Source organism: Microtus pennsylvanicus, chromosome 5 (genome assembly GCF_037038515.1).
Source record: "Microtus pennsylvanicus isolate mMicPen1 chromosome 5, mMicPen1.hap1, whole genome shotgun sequence".
Classification (NCBI taxonomy): Eukaryota; Metazoa; Chordata; class Mammalia; order Rodentia; family Cricetidae; genus Microtus; species Microtus pennsylvanicus.
Genome location: NC_134583.1, coordinates 83,818,212 through 83,838,610, shown reverse-complemented (window position 1 = coordinate 83,838,610; position 20,399 = coordinate 83,818,212). Strand labels below are relative to the sequence as shown.

Genomic DNA, 20,399 nt, shown 5'->3' with positions numbered 1-20,399 from the left:
GAGAAATCCCTGAAGCCCTGTAGGAACCTTTAGAAATCTTGGGTCCTCAGTGAGAGGCCAAGGAAGCCTTAAGCCCTCAGTGAGATACTGGAGAACGCTTAGGTCACAGAGGGAACAAGAGAAGGTGTTAAGTCCCAGTTACACCCTGCAGAAAGGTTGAATCCACAGTGAGAGCATAGTGATGGCCTTCTACAGTCACAACCTGTAGAAGGCCTTAAAAGAATTTGTGAGAACTTAGGGAAAATTCAGGCCTCAATGAAGCTCTGGGTGATGCTTTAGGCTCCAGTAAGAACAGAAGGCCCAATGAAAATATGAAGACCAGTGACTACAGGCCTCAAATGCCTGTAAGAGTCTGGGAAGACCTCAGATCAGGATGAAAACTTTGGAAGGCCTAAGGACCAGTTGAAAATTTTGGAAATTACTTAGGCCCCTGTGACATCCTGGGGAAGCTGTGAGGCACAGAGAGAGCATGGGGGAAACCTGAGGCCCCACTGAGCTCCTGAGGGAAGCCTTAAGGTCCAGTGTAGTAAGATTTTTCTCCAGGTGGCCAGCTCACCCTCCCCCCCCCCCCAAAAATGACAAAGAGACTTCTTATTAATTATGAAAGTGTGGCCTGTAGCTTAAGTTTGTTCCTAACTAGCTTTTATACCTTAAATTAACCCATTTATATCAATCTATGTTTTATCTATCACACAGTGGTACCTCTCTTCTATCTTGCACCTCCCGTTTCTTTTCCACGTCTCCTGGCGTCTCCTGGCATCTCCCGTGCACCTAGATTCCTCCTCCTCTTCCTCACTCTCCCTGGAAATACTTCCTGCCTAGCTATTGGCCATTCAGCTTTTTGTTACACCAATCACAACAATACACATTCACACAGTGTACACACATCCTACAACACTCCAGTGAGAACCTTGCAATGGTTTTATGCCACAGTGAGCATCTCTGGTTTCTCTAAGGTCTTGACAGCACCTCCCAAGGCCTTAGATCCACGTGAGAATATGGAGGGCTTTGGTAACAGAGAGAACTTGTGGAGGATTTAGTGTTGGTGTTTGGTTTACAGGGTTCGTGGAAGAAATAGGGTCACTCCTGGATGAATTATGACTTTGCTGCAGCAAGGGAGCAAGTTTCTGGTTAACTGAGTGTTGCTTTGCAAGAGGCTTTTTATTTTTAATGTTATACAATTTACATCTTAGCAAGCCAATTTCAGCATACCAAAACCTCTTCTCTGATGCTTCCCAAATAAACAAATGCCAAAGCCATTCTCAGTCAGGATATCTCAGTTTTCTGTGTCCTCCTACAACCAAGTTTTGCATAGACTTGAACCTTTCAGGATAAACTTAGGTAAGATTTGCATAATTTAAACAGAATGTATCGAACACAAAAGCTAACAATCACAAAAGCAGATCGTGCCTGGGTGCTAACACTCTAGAAAACAAACCAGCAGCAGTGCTCTGTGGGAACTCTTTCTTCTGTTTTGGCTACAATTCATTATGTTGGAGATTATGTAGCCTTATAGAAACTACAACCATTTTATTGTTTCATTTTATAATCTTACACAAGTAAGGCCAAATACATTTTAAAGCCAATAAAGTTATTTCTGTTAGAACAGGGATAACAATTGCTAAAGGAAGAAATACAGCAAAGTGATTTCCAGGGTTGGACAAGACAAAATGTGTCTGCAAGGCTTTCCACAGCATCCGTTCCTGTCACATCACATAATCCTTTTTAAAAAGTTTCCTTAAGTTCTTGCTGTAAATCATAAATCATTTCAGAAGAATCAGGGTGAACCATCAAAGGCATTTTAATCTTTTCCCAGTCATACTTGCGATTATTGAACCTTCAAGGTGTGATACATTAGAATGTAACATTCAATCACATTTTAATTGTATCCGTTTCCTCCATATTTCTAACTGACCTCCCAATAATTTAACAGCTTGTCCCAAATCAGCTGTTTCATTAACGATTTCACTATTTATTTGATTTTGTTGAGTCCGAAGTTCTGTAGAATGTGTATGCCAGTCTCTAGTGAACTCAGCAGTTTGAATTTCTTCACGAAGTGCGAGTCCAGCCATTGTAGCAGCAGCAGTCAATGCAATGATTCCCGTTACCACAGCAATAACCAATCCAAACATTTGATGAGTTCTTCTTTTTTTTTTAATTATTTATTTATTTAGTATACAGCGTTCTACCTGCATGTATGCCTGCACACCAGAAGAGGGCACCAGATTTCATCATAGATGGTTGTGAGCCACCATGCAGTTGCTGGGAATTGACCTCAGGACCTCTGGAAGAGCAGCCAGTGCTCTTAACCTCTGAGCCATCTCTCCAGCCCTGATGAGCTCTTCTTAACACTCTTCCAGTGAGCTTATGTACTAGAATCATCACAGGTGAGTCTTGCCATGGCCTTGACTCCTTTGCCAGTAGCCAGACTTCTGTCCTTGCTCCAAGAGTGTTTAAACTTTCAGAGGTTACATTTAAAGACATTCTAGAATTAACACAGGTATGAAGACCGCAGCACTCACAAGTGATACTGTAATAATTATGGCAGCACTGGACAAGCCCCTCAGTAACAAGGTAATGGTACACATGCCATAAAGGGGTGACTTTGATTTACTCTAAAAGGCAAAGAATACTTATCATCCTTAATGTTTAATTTTCCTTTACATGCTTTAAGAGGGTATAGGCACTTGCTGATTTCCTCGCGTTAGTCTGAACTGAATTGACAAATTGCAGGAGAGAACCTGATATCCCAACTTCATGCCATTGAATAGGTTCATTAGCAGTAGAATTAATTTCTACTGTTTTATTTTAACAATATCTGTGCAATCTTAATTCTGAGGGAGGATATTTTCATTTAGAGAACCATAAGGGCTCCAGTTGATGATGTCCCCACAGGAGATATTAATTAGCACTGGAGGGTTCTCACTCTGATTTTGTTGCTAATGTACCAGTCAGATTCCCACATTTCAAAAAGTAGGTTTAGCCGGGCGGTGGTGGTGCACGCCTTTAATCCCAGCACTTGGGAGGTGATGGAGGAAGGTCATTGGTTAAAAAAAAAGAAGCTGCTTGGCTCTCATTGGTTAGGAGATAGGTGGGAGGAGTAAACAGAACAGAATGCCGGGAGGAAGAGGAAGTGAGGTCAGACTCGACATCTCTCCTCTCGGGAGCAGACGCCTCAGAGAAAGACGCCATGCTACCTGCTCCAGGGAAGATGCACGCTATGAAGCTCCGACCCAGGATGGACTTAGGCTAGAATCTTCCCGGTAAGACCGGTGCTATACAGATGATAAGAAATGGGCTAGTCCAGGTGGGAGAGTTAGCCTAGAAGATGCTAGGTAGAAATGAGCCAAGCGGTGTTTAAAAGAATACAGTGTCCGTGTAATTATTTCGGGGCATAAGCTAGCCGGGCAGGTGGCTGGGGGTTGAGGACGCAGCCCCGCCGTGGCCCCTATTACTACAGGGAGGCAGAGGCAGGCGGATCTCTGTGAGTTCGAGACCAGCCTGGTCTACAAGAGCTAGTTCCAGGACAGGCTCCAAAACCACAGAGAAACCCTGTCTCGAAAAATCAAAAAAAAAAAAAGTAGGTTTATAGAACTAGTAACATTAATCTCCTCTCCTCTAAATCCAGATGCATGAAGCACATAAAACTTATAGTAATCCTGCTTATTATTAACTACAGATAATCAACCTTGAGAGGTTTTAAACATTGAATTCCATTTCCCATACAAATAGGAATTCCTTGTACTACCATCATCTAATTTATGATTTCCTTACCCTCCTCCATAGGCTTAGCAGGTCCTCAGTTGTCATTAGGATCAGATAGCCAAGATTCATTAACCACCACAGGGATATCCTTATCTCCCAACTTACTCCCATGTTAATTGGATGATTGGTCCCTATTACCTCTACAGTTACCACAGATAGCATAAAAAGGAACAGGGTTGTAGCATTCAAAGGTTTCCCAACAAGTGGAACGACTGTCTCCTCTTGGTCACACAAACTCTTAGGCTGTCTCCACGCGGGTGAATCAGCTGTCCACTTCAAGGGCCTTTTGCATTTTTTCTTTCTCAGGATCATGTCGCTCCCATCAGCAGCCAAAGCATCCAAGAGACTCCCCTTGCTCATGTCAGCTTTTTACCAATTTTGATGAAATCAACAACTTTTTTTTTGTCTCCTGCAGAAACATAAGCCTGTCTTTGGTCCCATCTTAATGCTATCCCTGGTGCCCATTCTGATGTTGAAACATTCTCATAATACACAGGCTGACTCAATTCAGCAGTTTATTACAGAATCCAATGCCTTTCAGCACCTGTAGTCCTTGCTTCATTAGCACTTAAAATTTAAAAGTAAGTAAAGCATTAATCTATCCCCCCTTCTGTTTAAAAAGTATCTCTTTTAGAGTGTGATTATATTTTTCAAAAATTGTCCTATATGATTTTACAGTATCCCTGTAATGTGCTTTATGTTATAATGTGCAAAAAATATTTTATTTTATTAAGCTGGGCATTATAAGTTTTAATTTATATTGATATGCCCATTATAGTCATTGCCTCTAATACATGTGTAATTGTAGAATCAGCCTTTTCAGAACTTAAGCCAGATGTCCTTTGAAATCCAGAGTAAATATCAGTGATATGATAAATAAATTTCAATTTTTTAGATTCTGTTAAATAAAATGCATCTGTTTGCCAAATTTCATTTTTTAATGTACCTTAAGGATTACTTTCAGCAGGTAAAAGAACTTGATTATACAAAGAACAAGCAAGATGGTTTTTTTAAATAATTTATTTAGCTTATTGCCAGGTAATGAAAATTTTTCCTTTAAGCCTTTATTATTTTGTGTGTGTGTATGTGTGTTGGGACATTTTCTTTTTTTCTTTTTTTTAATTGATTTTATTGAGCTCTACATTTTTCTCTGCTCTCCTCCCTGCCTTTCCCCTCCCCTCCAACCCTCTCCCATGGTCCCCATGCTCCCAATTTACTCAGGAGATCTTGTCTTTTTCTACTTCCCATGTAGATTAGATCCATGTACGTCTCTCTCTTAGGGTCCTCGTTTTTGTCTAGGTTCTCTTGGGATTGTGATTTGCAAGCTGGTTTTCTTTGCTTTATGTTTAAAAGCACTTATGAGTGAGTACATATGATAACTGTCTTTCTGGGTCTGGGTTACCTCACTCAATATGATGTTTTCTAGCTCCATCTATTTGCCTACAAATTTTAAGATGTCATTATTTTTTTCTGCTGTGTAGTACTCCATTATATAAATGTACCACATTTTCCTTATCCATTCTTTGGTTAAGGGGCATTTAGGTTGTTTCCAGATTCTCGCTATGATAAACAAAGCTGCTGTGAACATAGTTGAGCACATGTCCTTATGGCACGGTTGAGCATCCTTTGGATATATACCCAAAAGTGGTATTGCTGGGTCTTGAGAAAGGTTGTTTCCTAATTTTCTGAGAAATCGCCACACTGACATCCAAAGGGGTTGTACCAGCTTGCACTCCCACCAGCAATGCAGAAGTGTTCCCTTTCCCCACAACCTCTCCAGCATAAGTTGTCATCAGTGTTTTTGATCTTGGCCATTCTTTCAGGTGGAAGATGGAATCTCAGAGTTGTTTTAATTTGCATTTCTCTGATGACTAAGGATACTGAGTATTTCCTTAAGTGTCTTTCAGCCATTTTAGATTCCTCTGTTGAGAGTTCTCTGTTTAGGTCTGTACTCCATTTTTTATTTAATTTTGTGTTCTTTTGATGATCAATTTCTTGAGTTCTTTGTATATTTTGGAGATCAGACCTCCGTCTGATGTTGAGGTTAGTGAAGATCTTTTCCCATTCTGTAGGCTGTTGTTTTGTCTTGTTGACCGTGTCCTTTGCTTTACAGAAGCTTTTTAGTTTCAGGAGGTCCCATTTATTAATTGTTTCTCTCAGTATCTGTACTACTGGGGTTATATTTAGGAAGTGGTCTCCTGTGCCAATGCGTTCAAGTGTACTTCCCACCTTCTTTTCCATGATGTTCAGTGTGGCTGGCTTTATGTTGAGGTCTTTGATCCATTTGGACTTGAGTTTTGTGCATGATGATAGATATAGGCCTATTTTCATTTTTCTACATGTTGATATCCAGTTATGCCAGCACCATTTGTTAAATATGATTTCTTTTTTCCATTTTATATTTTTTGCTTCTTTTTCAAAAATCAGATGTTTGAAGGTGTATGGATTAATATCCAGGTCTTCGATTTGGTTCCATTAGTCCTCCTGTCTGTTCTTATGCCAATACCAGGTTAAGCCTTTATTATTTACATGATGGTTCTTATGAAATTCTGAAGGCTCCAATACATTTCTGGTCAGTTTCTTCATTTCCTTTTGCTAATGTCCTAGACAATCCAATATGAGGCCCAATATGAGTGGTATATAGTGGATAATTTCTGTCCTGGATTGCTTGTTGCAGTTGCATGAGTAACAAAGTTAATTCTGAATTATCAGAAATAACTTCAGCAGTTTCTATATGCAATACAACCTGTTTTGTATATTGAGAATCAGTGATTATATGAAGAGATTCAGTTAAGTCTAATGAAACCATTAGACTGCCATACAGAAGCATATGGACTTTGCATTACTTTACTTATGTTTCTTGCTATATAACCAGCCATTTATAATTTATTTGTGTCAGTATAAAATGTAAGAGTCCCAGAAATCAGTTTTTTTTTTGGTTTTGGGGTTGTTGTTGGTTTTTTTTTTTTTTTGCGGGGTTTTTTGCAGGGAAGAGTCCATTCAGTGTTTTTTATCAATTGAAGCCACTTACTTTTCAGATATTTGTTTTTAATTTCTCCTAAGAAATTGCTACAAGCGCTTTGCCAATCACCATTAATCACCCACAATTGCATACTTTCAGCATTTGTATAGGATACTTCAATCTCAGCTGTATCCAGTCCTCACAACTGGTGACGTCTTATTCTTCCCTTTATAATTAATTTAGAAACCTTTTCTATATAGGCTTTTAACTTTTTACTCTATTTGTGAGCTAGGAAAATCCATTCTAAAATATTATCTTCCTTTTTCATAATGAGTCCAATAGGGGAATGGGTAGAATGTAAAACAATTGAAATATATACGGTTGTGAGATATTTTACATAGGTATTTTGCTATTTTTGCCTACTTGGGCCAATTTCTTTTCTGCTTCAGCTATTAATTATCTTGGAGTGTTTAAGTCTGAGTCACCTTAAAAAATTTGTTTCAAATTTCTAAATTCTTGAGTAGTCAATCCAATGGTAGGCTCCAAGCAGTTGATATCACCCAATAAGTTTTTAAAATCATTAAGAGTGTGAAATTTATATCTTCTAATCTGTACCTTTTGTGCAATTATTTTAAATACTAAATAATGAAGAGAATCTCCTCTTTGTATTTTTAGAAAAATATTGTAATCCCCAACAGGGTAAAATTTCTTATAGCACATTAAACATTCTTTGTAAGGTATCTATATTAGAAGCAGCCAATTAAGTATCATTCATATAACGGTAAATAATGGGTTGAGGAAATTGTTTATAAATCATTTCCAGTGGCTGATGCACACAATATTGACATGTAGTTAGGCTCTTTAACATTCTTTGAGCAAGGGTTTTCCATTGCTATCTCTTTACAGGCTGGGCATTATTATAAGTAGGCATTATAAAACAAATTTTTTCTCTATCTTGTTCTTCTTGTAAAAGTATAGTGAAGAAACAGTCTTGTAAAATCAATAACTATACTAGGCCAATCTTTAGATAATAAAGAAGGTAAAGGAATTCTGCCTGTAAAGATCCTATAGGTTGAATTGCTTTATTTACAGCTCTCAAATCAGTTAACACACTTCATTTTCTAGATTTCTTTTTTATTACAAATACAGGAGAATTCCAAGGACTAGTAGTTTTCTCAATGTGTTTAGAATCTGTTTGTTTTTTTTTTTACTAGTTTTTCAAGTGCCTATTATTATCTTTAGTTAAGGGCCACTGCCCCACACATACATGCTTATTAGTTAGCCTTTTTAAAGGCAGAGTGGTTGGGTTACCAGCAGTGACCCCTATTCCAAATTTGAATAGCCACTTTCTTTTTTTTTTTTTTTTTGGATTTTTGAGACAGGGTCTATCCATAGCTTTTGGTTCCTGTCCTGGAACTAGCTGGAACTAGACCAGGCTGGCCTCGAACTCACAGAGATCCTCCTGCCTCTGCCTCCCAAGTGCTGGGATTAAAGGCGTGCACCACCACCGCCTGCCTTGAATAGCCACTTTCTATTTTGTCCTGCTGTTGGGCAACCTATATAGCCTGTGATTAGCATTGATAATTTTCTCCAATACCTTTCTCAAGAATGCATCTCATATTAACATCTTTTTATGAGCTGTTTTTAAAATTGTAGGAATACCAATTGGAGCTCCCCCATTGTTGTAACAAATCTCTCCCCCCCGTAAATTCATGGCTGAATTAGTCATGGAATGCTTTAATATCCCTACTTATCCTTCAAGTCCTATACATTTAATCCATTCTACACTTTGTTTCACCTGAGATAATGTCCCAATGCCTAAAAAGCAAGTAGAGATTTCTTGGAAAGGCCGAGTGGGAGTCCAAGATTCTTGAGAAATTATAGACACATTAGCTTCAGTGTCCATCAAACTTCCAATCTCAATGTCATTTTCTTGAAATTTTAGCTTCGGCTTCTCATCGTTCATAACAGTTTGCCAAATACTTTCTCTTCAGTACTTCCTAAACCTCCTGTCCTACCTATTGGACCTGCTTTACCTTTAAGATATGGAAGCAATAAGAGTTGAGCAATTCTATCACCACCTTCTATCTGCATAGTCCTTTTCACATAAGCCATCTATAACAGCATTAAAGCAATCTCTATAGAATTTTAAGAGGTAACTCCAGGCAATACCCGTGGAGAATTTTTATAAAACCTTAAAAAGAGGATCCTTTTTATGTAGATTCCCAAGTAACATGCTAATGGGACTTACCAACTATTAACAGTGTGGAGCAAATGATTTACCTATATTTTATTTATTAGTAAAATAACTTTTGTAGGTTCTTTATCAGGAAGAGATTATTTCTGAGATCTTAGCAGCCAGATTATTAAATAAGATAACAACCTGCTCTGTTTCAAGTAAGTGTTACATTTTATAGAATTTAACCTAGAGTTTCCAGAAAGCAACTTAAAGAGAAAAGCCAAACCCTCAATAATAAAAAGACAAGAGCATACCCAAAACTATAGTTTAAGATCATGAATTTTGCTTTTAATTAATTTGCTATGAAAATTAAACATTTATTTAAACATTAATCAATCAAGAGAAGATAACGTACTCCATACAATGAATGACTAAAACCCCTGTAAATTTAAACAGTATTGGCTTAGTATTTATAATTAATATGCCTGATTGTGATTTTTTTCTAGAAGTTGGGCTTATTTTAATTTTTTCTTTCTCCCAGGAAGGGACCATTGTTAATGAGTTATTCCCACTATTAGGGAAAACGGTAAATATTTCCTACGAAGGGACCTTTAGTGCTGAGTTACTCCTGCTCCGAGGGAAAAACAAAAAACCTTTAAACAAAAATCAAGCAAATAAACAACAAGAAAATCTAAGTTCTTGTAAGGTCGTGCTAGCTCAGGCTGCAGAGTGAGGCCTCCCCATCATTTTTCATCTCAGATGCTGTTGCTCTGTGACGGTGGGCCCTTGGCTGAAGGAACTGACAGACAGTGTGCAACCAGAGAGTCCTGGGTTCCAGCTAACCTAATTTCTTTCTTTTATTGGAAAGAGCCTTATTCCTTCCTCTGTTCCTACTTGGAAGAGTTTTTTTTTTCCTTTTCTTCATTTTTCATTTATGGGGCCTATTTATTTTTAGGCCTTGGTTAAACATTTTTCCTTTTTATACCCAGAATTTTTTTTATTAAACAATTCCCTTTTTTCTACCATGGAGGGACATTTTCCTTAATTTATTATTTGTCTCAGGAGTCATTTTATTGGTGCTCCTGAGATGGGGCGTTTAAATTCCCCATGACCCCGCCACATCCTGGAGCCCTCTTATCCTGAGAGCACGTGTTTTCCTCCAGTCCTGCAGCATCTGGAGCTCTTTAATCTCCAGCCCCAGCACATGGGCACCAAGTGCTAGTATTCGGTTTCACATAGGTCCGTGGAAGAAACAGAGTCACTCCAGAGTGAATTTGGGCTTTGCTGCAGCAGGGAAACCAATTTCTGGTGAACTGACTGTCGCTTCGCCAAAGGCTATTCTATTGTTATAAAATTCACACCTCCGCAAGTCAATTTCTGCACACCAACACCTATTACCTAAAGCTCACAAGGAAATGGATGACAAAGCAATGCTCAGAGGACATCTCAATCAAGTTCTGTACAGATTTTGAATCCTTTAGGAAGAACTCAGATGTCGTTTGACTGCCTTTGGACTACCAGCTCCCACATAATGACACAGAGGATTCTAATTCATTCCGAAAGCTTGACCTTAGTTTAGGCTTGTTCCCAACTAGCTCTTATAAATTAACCCATTTATATTAATCTAAGTTCTGTCGTGTGATTCATTACCTCTCCAGAGCACAGGATGTCCACTCCCTTCTGCATCTACCTAGTGAATTTCCCTCAACTCAGATTACTCCCAGAGTTCCTACCTCGCTCCAGAAGTTCCACCTATCCTCTCCTGATCAGTCAGCTCTTTAATAAACCAATCAGAAGGTGCCTAGGCAGGCAAGGTAAACCAGGATCATATTTTAGCAAAGTGATCAAATATCTCGCAGCACTCGGATAAGAATTCCACACTTCAAACAGAGGGTAGTGAACACAAAAGACATCAATCACAAGAGGCAGATCAAAGCCCACGTGCTGACACCTGAATAAAAGCAATCTGCAATACTCCGGCAACTCCTGCTCTTCTTAAGCCCCAGTGAGAAACTGGGAAAGGCCTTAGGCTCTAGTGAGAAGTTGGGTTTTAAGACCTAGAGAGAATATGGGCAAGATCTGAGACACCTTTGAAAACTTGGGAAGGCTTTAGGACCTGAAATGCCTTAGACACCTGTGAGACCCTTGGAGCTCCTAGTCAGCTCTAGTGAACAACCTGGGAAGGTCTTAGGGCCAAGTGATAACACGGGGGAGGTCTTGGCTCCAGGGAAAACCTGGGGAAAGCCTTAGGCTTCACTGAGAGTTGAGGAGAAGACCTTAGGTCACGATTAGAACCTGGAGAAAACCTTAAGTTCCAGTGAAAACCTGTCAAAGATCTTGGGCTCCAGGAAACACATGGGGAATATACAAACCTTTCAGGAGGCCTTAGATCCCAGTGAGGACTTGGAGAAGGCCTTGGGAACAGGTGAGAATCTGCAGAAAGTTTTTTTTTATTTAAAAAAGAAACTTTTCATTTTACATACCAATCCCAGTTCCCACTCCCTCCCCTCCTCCTATTCCCTCCACTTGCTCCCCCTACCCCACCTCCCGTCCACTCCTCAGAGAGGATAAGGCACATTGCTCTGAGGAAGGTCCAAGGCCCTCCCTACTATATCTAGGATGAGCAAGGTATCCATCCAAAGAGAATGGGTTCCAAAGAAGTCAGTGTAAACAGTAAGGATAAATTCTGGTACCACTGCCAGTGGCCCCACAGTCTGCCATAGCCATACAACTGTCACCCACATTCAGGGGGACTAGTTTGGACCTGTGCTGTTCCCTTCCCTGTCTGGCTGGAGTTGGTGAGCTTGCATTAGCTCAGGTAAACTGTTTCAGTGGGTGTACCTATCATGGTCTTGACCTCTTTGCTCATATTCTCACTCCTCCCATTCTTCAGCTGGACTTTGGGAGCTCAGACCAGTGCTCTGATGCAGGTCTCTGCTTCTGTTTCCATCAGTTGCTGGATGAAGATTCTATAGTGATATTTAAGATATTCATCAGGGGCTGGAGAGATGGCTCAGTGGTTAAGAGCATTACCTGCTCTTCCAAAGGTCCTGAGTTCAATTCCCAGCAACCACATGGTGGCTCACAACCATCTGTAATGAGGTCTGGTGCCCTCTTCTGGCCTTCAGGAATTCACACAGACAGAACATTGCATACATAATAAATAAATAAATATTTTTTTAAAAAGATATTCATCAGTCTGACTACAGGGAAAGGCCAGTTTGGGCACCCTCTCCTCTATTGCTTAGGGTCCTAGCTGGGGGTCATCCTTGTGAATTTCTGGGAATTTCTCTAGTTCCAGGTTTCTTGCCAGCCCCATAATGGTTCCCTCAATCAAAATATCTCTTTCCTTGATCTCATCTCTGTCCTTCCTCTATCTCGACTATTCTGTTCCCTCAAGTTCTCCTCCCCGCTCCGCTTTTCCCCTCCTCTTCCCCTTCCACCCTCTCTACTCCCCCTACCTCCATGCTCTTGTCTGTTTCCACTTCCCAAGCGGATCTGTGTATGTTTTTCTTAGGGTTCACCTTGTTACTTAGATTCTCTAGGCTCACTATCCTTTGCTTTACAGCTAGTGCCCACTTGTGAGTGAGTACATACCATGTCTGGGTTACCTCACTCCGGATGCTTTTTCTAGTTCCTTCCATTTGCACTGTAGAAAGTTCTAAGCAAGAGAGAAAACAAGGAGAAACAATACAGATACAATGAAAATCTAGCAATGGTTTTATTGAATTAATGAATACTTGAGGATAATTTGAAGCCACGGTGATTCTATGGACCATGTCTTAAGGATACTGAGAGAATGGGGAAAGGTGTTAAGAACAATCAACAAATTGGGAAGACCTTAGGCCCCAGTGAGAACCTGAAGAAGACCTTAGACACCAGTAATGAGCTAGGAATGCCTAAAAGTCAGGGAGAATCTGGGAAAGGCCTCAGGCTTCAAGAAACCATTGAGGAAAGTCTTAGATTGCAGTAAGTACCTAGAGAAGGCCTCAAGCTTCAGGGAGAAGTGTAAGAAAGTCCACAGCTCCAGTGAGGAAAGGGAAAGACCTAGGGACTTTAGGAGACATTAGAGAAGGACTCTGATTTCAGTGAGGACATGGAAGTACTCACACCACAGTAGGAACCTGCAGAAAGTTTGAGGGTACAATGAGAACATGGGGAAAGCTGAAGCCCCACTGAACTTCTGAGAAATTCCTTAAGCTCCATTGAGAACCATTAGAAGGTTTTAAGCCACGGTGAGCATCTCAGATAGGCCAAAGAGATGTCGGGCCTGACTAAGGCCTTAGATCCAAGTGAAAACACAGAAAAGGCCTTTAGACACATACAGTACTTCTCAGGGGTTAAGTCCTAGTGAGAACCTGAGCAAGGCCTTAGGCACCAGTGAGAATCTGAAAGGTCTTAGGCTCCAGTAACAACCAAGGAAGGCCTTAGGCCCAACATGAGAAGCCATTAGGCCTGAGCAACTAGCTGGGGGAAATACTAGGCTTCACTTAAGGAGATGTCCTTAAGTTGCATGAGTCTAGAAAAAAAGCTTAGAATCTAGTGAGAATCTGTTGAAAGTTTTAGACTCCTTTAAGAACCTGCTTGTTGCTGGGCGGTGGTGGCGCACGCCTTTAATCCCAGCACTCGGGAGGCAGAGGCAGGCGGATCTCTGTGAGTTCGAGACCAGCCTGGTCTACAAGAGCTAGTTCCAGGACAGGAACCAAAAGCTACAGAGAAACCCTGTCTCGAAAAATCAAAAAAAAAAAAAAAAAAAAAAGAACCTGCTTGTTGGGGTTTTCTGTCCTGCCTGGTACCCTACAGCTGGCAAGCCCCAAAGAAAATCACACAGAGGTCTCTATAAGTTATAAAGCTGATTGGCCCATTAGCTCAGGCTACATATTAGCTCTTGTAGCTTATATTAACCCATTATTCTTATCTATTTTAGCCATATGGCTCAGTACCTTTTTCAGCTGGCAGATCACATCCTGCTTCCTTGGTGGTCTGCGCAGGACTGGGAGGAATCGACTTCCTCCTTCCCAGAATTCTCCTGTTCTCATTGCATCATTTCTACCTCCTGTCTGGTTTTCCTGCCTATACTTCCTGCCAGGCCAATCAGCGTTTATTTAAAACATGATTGACAGAATACAGACAATTCTGCTGCACCAAGAGGCCTTCTGAAAGTTCTCCCAGGACAGAAAGGCCTTCCCAGGTAGTCACTGGTGTCTAAGGCCTGCTCTGTATTCTGAGTCTTCGCTTCTTACTGGCACCTAAAGCATCACCCAGGGTCTCAGTGGAACCTGAAAATGTACCCCAGTTCCCAAAAGTTCTGTAAGATCTTCCATTGGATTTAATGGGGTCTAAAGGCCATCCACACATTCTCATTAAGACCTCAAACTAGGAGCAGCTCTCAGAGATCCCATGTATCTGTGTCTTGCTTTAACAGTGTTTGGACAGAACAGACCCAGGGCCTCCCTTTGTTAGCTTACACCACTCCCTATCCTCTCTGGTCGCAGCCTATGGGACCATCTTCTCACCATCTTTAGCTCCTAGGACCAGCCAGCACCATCTCTTGGCAGGTAGCTCCAGACTGCATCTCAGCCATGACCTCCCAGGTTCGTCAGAATTATTCCACCGAAGTGGAGGCTGCCGTGAACTGCCTGGTCAACTTGCACCTGTGGGCCTCCTACACCTACCTCTCTCTGGGCTACCATTTTGATCAGGATGATGTGGCTCTGGAGAGTGTAGGTCACTTCTTCTGCGAATGGCCAAGGAGAAGTACGAGGGTGCCGAGCGTCTCCTCAAGTATCAGAACAATTGTGGAGGGCATGCACTCTTTCAGGATGTGTAGAAGCCATCTCAAGATGAGTGGGGTAAAACCCAGGAGGCCATGGAAGCTGCCTGGGCCTTGGAGAAGAACTTGAACCAGGCCCTTTTGGATCCTCATTCCCTGGGTTCTGCTCACATAGATCCTCTTCTCTGTGCCTTCCTCGAAAACCACTTCCTGGATGAGAAGGCGAAGGTCATCAAGAAGATGGACAACCACCTGACAAATCTCCGCAGGTTGGCTGGGCCCAGGCATCTCTGGATGAGTAACTCTTTGAACGGCTCACTCTCAAGCATGACTAAGAGGCCTCTCCTTTCGAGGGGCTCCCACCTCTGCTCTGCACCAGCCCGCCTCAGGACCTTCACCTGAACCTCTTAAGAAGCCACTAAGCAGCTTTGTAACGCCTTGGAGCCCCTCTCAAGTCTTGGACAAAGTAAAAATAAATCCTTCTAAAACAGAAAAAAAAAGCTGGCTTCAGGGTCCCCTGGCACATAAGACTGTCTCCAGGTTCTCATTGAGATCAAAGGCCTTCTCCAATGCCTCATTGAGACCTGGGGCTACCTTGCAATTCTCATTAGAGCAAAAACATTTCTAAAGGTTCCCACTGAGGTTCAGGGACAGCTCCAGGATCTCACTACTGTCCAAGACCTTCCCCAAATCTCCAAGGAGGTCAGAGGTATTCACCAGGTAGACAAATAATAATTGAATCTCTGGCATTTAAAAATGATAATTCTCAATGCAAAGGGATAATTAGGCCTTTAAAGGCAAGGTCAGCACCCTTGGTGGAAGGGATCTGAGATACAATCGATATTGATAATATTTGGATAAGAAAGGTGATTTCTAGAGGGTTGAAGAAAAATCAAAACGTCAAGTGTTTCAGTTGTGGCAAACAAGGTCACCTTTAAAATGACTGTAAGCAGAACATTCCTTGGTTTTTCTAACCATATTCCACACAGAATACCCCTCCCTTCTGGATTATGCAGAAGATGTGCCAAAGGCAAACATTGGACTAATGGGTGTAGATCAACAAAGGACAGTCAAGGTAATGCTTTGCCAGCAGGGAAAATCCTCAAGGCACCTCTCTGAGGCCCCTGTGCCAAGTCTAGTTCAGTCATTTCCTGTCATCATAGCAGAAACTCCTTCTCAAAGCAATTAAAGAACCTAATGCAGCTGGGCAGTGGTGGTGCACGCCTTTAATCCCAGCACTAGGGAGGCAGAGGCAGGCGGATCTCTGTGAGTTCGAGGCCAGCCTGGTCTACAAGAGCTAGTTCCAGGACAGGAACCAAAAAGCTACGGAGAAATCCTGTCTTGAAAATCCAAAAAAATAAAAAATAAAGAACCTAATGCCTATTTCAAGAAGCCATACTGCTCTGGATGATAGGACAGCTATAGAAGAGAGAAAAAAAATTCAGGAAAAAAAACATAAAGCAAGTATTTTGGCAAACTTCTATAAATGAAACAAAACCCAAAACTAAAAATATGAATAAATGACATTGTCATTGAAGGTCTGGTAGACAGAGGTGCGAATGTAAAAATAATTGCACCAGAATCTTGGCATTTATCACTGGGGCCTAAGGCCTTCCGAGGTTGTTTCTGGGTCTTAAAGCCTTGCCCAGATAGTCCCTGGATACTGAGAGCAAGGTTGCCCTTGGGCCTAATGTTTTTTCCCACTGACAGGATCAAAAGACCTTCACCAGGTTTTATCTGTGTTTTCAGACTTTAAACCTGTTCTCCCTGTGTCCCCCAACATTACTTAGAATAACGGGGCTAAAGGCCTCCTCAGAAGTCTCATGGACAGCTGGGTGGTGGTGGCACAGGCCTTTAATCCCAGTACTCAGGAGGCAGAGGCAGGCGGATCTCTGTGAGTTTGAGGCCAGCCTGGTCTACAGAGTGAGTTTCAGGACTGACTCCATAGCTACTGAGAAACCCTGTCTTGGAAAACAAACAAACAAATAAACAAACAAACAAACATCTCACTGAGGCCATTCTGCCTGCCTTCCCTAGGTGCACACTGGAACCTGAAACCTTCTGTAGATTTTCTCTGGGGCTCAGGGCTTTTTCCAGCTTCTCTTTGTGCTGTAAGGTTTTCCTGAAACACTCAAGGAGGCCAACGGCTTTCTTGAGATTTTCACTTGGATCTAAGAAACTTCACAGGTTATCACTAGAATGTTTTAGACAACAGTGAGAACATACAGAAAGCCTTCAGGCCCAGTGAAAAACTGTCACAGTCCTCATAGACCATGTGAGAACTTGGGAAAATTTTTATTTCCCCAGTGAGTCCTTGGATAATGCTTTAGCCTTCACTGAGAGACTGGACAAGGCTTTAAAACCCACTGAGAACATAGATAAGGCCTTAGTCCCCAGTTTCAAAGTGAGAAGCCCTTAATCCCCAGTGAATATATATATATATATATATATATATATATATATATATATATATATATATATATAGCTTTAGGCCCCAGTAAGAGAGATGGGAAATGCATAAGGCCTCAATGACACTGAGGAGAAATGCTTAGATATCACTGAGAACACAGAGCAACCTTAAGCCAAAATGAGAATGTGGTGGAAATTCTAGGCTACAGTAAGATCATGCGAAGGCCTTCAGACCCAGAGGGAAGTTTTCACACATCTTATAGAGCCTGTGTGATCTTAGGAAAACTCTGGCTATCCTGAAATCCTGGGAAATGCCTTAGGCTCCAGTGAAGACCTGGGCAAGGATTTAACACCATTGACAACCTAGGGAATGCCTTAGACCTCAGTGAGTACTATAGAAGGTTTTAGGTTCTTAGGAGAATCTGGGAATGTCTTAGTCCCCCATAACAACCTGGGTAGGCCTTAGGCCACAGTAAGCACCTGTAAAAAGACTTCAAAATTGTGAGCATCTGGGAATACTTTAGGCCTCAGTAACAACCTGTGAAGGCCTTAGTACCCAGTAATAATCTCCCAAAGGCCTTAAGTTACGCTGAGTAACTGGAGCAGACTTAAGAACCACTAAGAATCTGAGAAAGACCTTAGGCCACATTTAGAACTTAAGGAATACCTTAAACTCCAGTGAGAATCTATAGGTTTTAGGCCATAGTGAGAACCTAGGCAGGCCTCAATGAGAATTTAAGGAAGGTCTAAATGAAAATTTAGGGAAAGCCTTATTTCATAGTGAAAAACTGGAGAACTTAATCCTCAGTGAGAACCTGTAGAAGGTTTAGGTTTAGTGAGATCCTGAAAAAGTCCTAAGACCTCAAAGAAACCTAGAGAAGGCCTTAGAACCCAATGAGAACCTGGAGAATGCCGATAGCCCCAGCGAGAAGCTATAAAAGATGGTAGACCACAGTGAGAGCCTGCCAAAAACCTTAGAGACCCTGTGAGAACTTTGGAAAATATTAGGCACCTTTGAGACCCTGGGTAATGTCTTAGGACCAGTGAGAACCTCTAGAAATTTTTAGGCCACTGTGAGAACATGGGGAAGGGCTACAGACCCAGTGAAAACTTCCTGGATGTCTTATAGACTTAGTGAGAATTGTGTGGCCCCAGTAAGACCCTGGGTAATGCCTTAAGCCCCAGTGAGAACCAGAGCAAAGGTTTAAGCTTCAGTGAGAACATGTGAAAAATCTTTAGACCCAGAGAAAATACAAAGGCCTTACAGACTCTGCGAGAACTTGGAAAAGTGTTTAGGTAGTAGTAAAACACTAGGGAAAGTCTTAGGCTTCAGTGAAAATATAGAAAAGGTTGGAAGACTCATTGAGAACAAGGGGGAGGACACAATGACAACCTAGAAAGATCCTAAGCCACCATAAGAACCTGTAAAATGCTTTAAGCCCCAGTGAGAACCCGGAGAAAGTGTTAGGTCTCAATGAGACTTTAGGAAAGGCCTGAGATCATAGTGAGAACCTGGGAAAGGCCTTTAGACCAAGTTAAAACCTGTAGAAGGTTTTTAGCCATAGTGAGAACATGAGTAAAAACATGTTGAAGGTCTTATAGAACCAGAGTGAACTTGAGGAAAATTTTAGGCCTCAGTGAGACTCTGGCTAATACCTTAGGCTCCTGTGAGAAGCTGGGCAGGGACTTAAGACCCATTCGGAACCTGGAGAAGACCTTAAGGCCCACTGACAACCTAGGAAAGACATTAGGCCCCAGTGAGAAACTGAAAAAGCTTTAAGAAGCAGTGAGAACAAGGGAAAGACCTTAGGTGCCATTGAGACCCCAAGGAATGCCTTATGATCCAATGAGAACCTGAGCAAAGATTTTGACTCCGTGAGTGCAGGAAGAAGGCCTTATATACCAGTTAAATCCTAAGAACACCTGGGGCCCCAGAGAGAATCTTTAGAAGGTTTCCCAGGTTGCAGTGAATACCTGGGGAAATGAGATTTTGGTAAAGACCTTGGATACTAGTGAGAACATAAGAAAGGCCTTAAACACCAGTGAGAATCTGGAAAAGGCCTTTAGATATAGTGAAAGCATGCTGAAGGTTTTATAAAATAGTGTGAAATTGAGAAAACTTTCAGGCCCCAGTGAGATCCTGGGTAATACCTTAGGCTCCTGTGAAAACCTGGGCATCGCTGAGACACACTGGGAACATAGAAAGGACTTAGACCCCAGTGAGTCCCTGAAGAAAGTTTTAGGCACCAGTGAATACCTGGAGAAGACCTAAGGCCTCAGTGAGACTTTGGAAAAGGCCTCAGATACTTATGAGAACCTGGGAAAGGTTTTATGCCATAGTGAGAATGGAGAAGGACACAGTGAAAGCTAGCTGAAGGGTCTTTTTAAAGACCCTGGAAGACGTACCAAAAAATACTGGGCACCAGTGGAACACTTGGTAATGCCTTTGTCTCCAGTGAGAATGTGGGCAAGCAAGGTTTAAGACATTCTGAAAACACTGGTATGGCCTTAGGTTTTAGTGATAACCTGAGAAGGCCTTAGGCTCAGTGAGAACCTGTGAAAGGCCTTAGACACCAACGAGAAACAGGAAGGCCCTACGCCCAAATGGCAACCTGGGAAGGCCTTAGGATATCACTGATAACTAGAGGAAAGTTTTAGGCCCCAGTGAGAAAGGTTTAAGATCCAGTGAGAACATGAGAAAGATTTTAGGCCCCATTGAGAACCTAAAGGATGCTTTAAGCTCCAGTGAGAAAATAAAGAAGGTTTCAGGCCATAGTGAGTAGTACATGGGAAAGGCTGTCAGACATAGTGAACATATGTTGAAAGCTTATAAACCTTGTGAGAACATGGGGAAACCTTTAGGTTCCTGTGAGACACTTCATAATGCCTTTGTCTCCAGCGAAACCTGAGCAAGTCTTTAAAATACAGTGAGAATGTAGGGAAGGACATAGATCCCAGGTAAAACCTGGGAAGGTCTTGGGCCTCAGTAAGAACCTGCAGAAGGTTTTAGGCACCATTGAGAATCTGGGGCAGTCCATCGGCCTCAGTGAGACTGTGGAAAAGGACTTAGCTCACACTGAGAAACTAGAGAATGCCTTAAGCATCAATGAGAACCTGTAGAAGATTTAGGCCACAATGAAAAAAAGGGAAAGTCTTCAGATTGAGGGAAAAATCTGTCATAGTCTTCTAGACCGTGGGATAACATGGAAAAAATTTTAAAGTACACTTGAGACCCTAGGGAATGTCTCAGGCACCAGAAGACCCTGGGCAAGGTTTTCAGACCTAGTGATAACATGGAAAGGTCTTAGACC

At 41.7% G+C, this 20,399-nt stretch overlaps 1 pseudogene; it reads left to right on the top strand.

Annotated features, from left to right (window-relative positions):
* The first annotated feature begins 14,454 nt into the window (after window positions 1-14,454).
* LOC142851039 (ferritin light chain-like) lies at window positions 14,455-15,135 on the top strand (annotated as a pseudogene).
* Window positions 15,136-20,399: the final 5,264 nt, after the last annotated feature.